At 53.5% G+C, this 2,890-nt stretch overlaps 1 protein-coding gene across 2 annotated transcripts in view; it reads right to left on the bottom strand.

Annotated features, from left to right (window-relative positions):
• RHBDD1 (rhomboid domain containing 1) overlaps positions 1-2,890 on the bottom strand; it is a 91,181-nt gene that overhangs the window by 12,687 nt on the left and 75,604 nt on the right. The window lies entirely within an intron of this gene.

The raw sequence follows: 2,890 nt of genomic DNA, 5'->3' as shown, positions 1-2,890 counted from the left end.
GAGTGAATGTATATGTAAGACAGAGTATGTGAGTGTGAGAGACAGGGTATGTGAGTGTGTGTGCAAAACATAGAGAGCATAAGAGTGTGTGTGTGTATGTGTGTGTGTGTGTAATACAAGAGAGGATGAGTGAATGTGTTTGTGTGCATAAAGCAGAGTATGAGAGTGAATGCGTGTATAAAACAAAAAGAGGATGAGAGTGTGTGTGTATGTGTATAAAGACAGAGAAAGTATGTGTGTGTGTGTAAAACAGAGTATGAGAGTGAGTGTGAGTGTGTGAGTGTGAGTATGTGTGTGTGTGTACTTGCAGAGGCCAGAGGCAGCCCTGTGACTGAAGAGCCTCCGACAACATGTGGGCCCTCCTGCCCAGGACAATCTGAGGCTGTCTATTTAGACCAGTGGTTCTCAACCTTCCTAATGCTGCGACCCTTTAATACAGTTCCTCGTGTTGAGGTGACCCCCAACCATAAAATTATTTTTGTTGTTACTTCATCACTGCAATTTTGCTACTGTTATTAACTGACGAACCCTGTGAAAGGGTCCTTGGACCCCCAACGGGGTCGCGGCCCACGGCCCACAGGTTGAGAACCGCTGGTCTAGACACTTGTAAAAGAGCCTGCCTCTAACTGAATCTGAATTGAGCTTAGAAACCATTTTTGAACGGTCCATGCTACAGAGATTGTCAATAACAACCAAATACGAGAATTTTCCACCCCATCTGTTAATAATTTCTAGCAAAACAAAATGTGCTTGGGGAGCAGGGATAGTTTAAGCCTGAAATTTCAGGCTGGCGTCCGAGCAGGCTGGCCCGGGGTGGCTGGTGTGCAGACGGGGGAGGACGAGGCGAGCGGCTGTGAGAGACGCTGCCTCTGTTCCCACGGAGGAGCTGAAGGGTCTTTACGTGGGTCGGGTGATTTTGGGAGTGGCTGGCGCAAGCCGGGATGGCCGGCTAGGTAGACAGCTGATCCTGAATGGCATTTCACTACATGTGGGGAGGACTCTGGGAGGCGTCCTCTACCTCGTAATAGCTGCGGACAGCAAGCGCCGGGGTGGGGCACACTTGGGAGCTGGGGTCCCGAGAGGATGCACGCATGCCTTTGTGGTGTCTAGGGTCCAGACGGCCGCCGTCCTTGTTGACTTTCTGGTCACCCAGCCTGATAAAGCTCACTGGTGGATCTGGGGTAGGTGCTGCTGCTTCACCCACCTGCCCTTCTGCCAACTGCTGTGTAGGGACATCAGGGCAGTGGGGAGTTAAATCCTGCCTCAGCCCTGGCTTGGTGGCCTCAGGTGGGGCTTAGCTCATCGATGCTCCCTCTCCTCCTCTGTGGCACCAGCTACCCAGCCACCCCTTGGGCATGCACCACAGACCTGGGGGATGTGGTGCCTGGGAGGAGGCATCGAACCTTCACTACACGGCTCTGATCAGGTTGCTCAAATGCCAGGGTGTCCCCACACCCACCCACCTAGATTCCCTGGCCATGCTTGTCCTCATTCTTGCTTACTGCCCAGCTCCAAGCCCTGCGTTAGGACCCCAACAGTCTCTGAATCCATCCAGTCCCCTCCTATGCCCTGTGGCTCACCCTGGTATCCCACCAATACTGCCCATATGGAGGCTGCCGCGGACAGCTTTTCAGAGAACATGCACCTTCTCGGCGCTGCTGTCTATAAGCTCGGGTGGGTACTGGATTTCTTTCATTCAGCCTGTCCGACCGCCTGGCTTCATGATACAGATAGCTAAAGAGAGGCTCAGAAAGTGGCACGGGGAAGCCAGGGGCCAGCTCTCAGGTGTGCTCGTGCACTGCCTTTTGGAAGAGACTTAAGTTAGGTTGCCGCGAGGCTCTAAGTCCAGTGGTTCTCAACCTTCCTCATGCCACGACCCTTTCATACAGTTCCTCCTGTTGTGGTGACCACCCCTCCCCCCAACCATAAAATTAGTTTCGTTGCTACTTCATCACTGTCATTTTGCTACTGTTATGAATCGGGTGACCCCATGAAAGGGTCATTCAACCCCCAGGTTGAGAACCGCGCTCTAGTCCAACCGCATGTCCTGGATTGTCTTTATGGACAGGAAGACTACAGAGCCGGGCCAACTGATGTAGCAAAAAGCCTAGTCCTGTTACTAGACAATTCTCCTGCAGGAGGAGAAAAAGGGGGCCAGCAGGGGGTGGGGGGCCAGTAAAACCTCCAGTGAGGACATTTAGGTTAACCGGGTGGATCTGGATAGTACATGTTTCTCTGAGTCTGTGGCAGCTTGGGATACTACCGGCGGGGTGGGGCGCAAGGCTTTGAAAGACAAGCCCAAACCATCTCTTTGGTGTGGCGGCCAAGTCTCTTGAAGGCGCACTGTTCAGATGCAAGTTGGCTGCAGAGCCTCCATTTACCCTCCCGCTGGGGCTGCAGGGAGCAGACAGACTCCGGATGGCCCGGCCAGGTGGGCAGCTGCTGGACCCCGCAGAGCTCTTCAGTTAGCAGGACGGGGTCTTGACTGAGCTGGGCCTGGGAGGGGGGGCTGCTCTTTCTGTAATTTGGGGAACTGCTGTCACTAGGCCGGCATACTGCTTCCTATTGCCCTCTGTTCAACTCCCGGGTGTTTGAGCCTGCTGGTGTCGGCCGGGGGTCCTGGGCTCGCCACCACTCCTGGGGGGTCCACAGGATGCATGCCCTCGTAACAGCTGCAGTGTGGCACGTGGGCCTGCCTTTCCAACTGACACCCCTGCATCCAAAGAGCTGTATTATATAACAACAACAAACACCACGAGGGACTTTTTTTTTTCCTTTCTGGATTATAAACATCTGAAGACAACATTGTCATGAATTTCGGTCAGCTATTTTGGGCCCTGTGCACAACATGGGATGGGATGGGGATAGGGTGTGCTTTGCAATAAAGCAA

The sequence above is a fragment of the Echinops telfairi genome, unplaced genomic scaffold (genome assembly GCF_000313985.2).
Source record: "Echinops telfairi isolate 266 unplaced genomic scaffold, ASM31398v2 ScPeMD7_3;HRSCAF=10, whole genome shotgun sequence".
Classification (NCBI taxonomy): Eukaryota; Metazoa; Chordata; class Mammalia; order Afrosoricida; family Tenrecidae; genus Echinops; species Echinops telfairi.
This window is presented reverse-complemented; position numbering and strand designations above follow the sequence as displayed.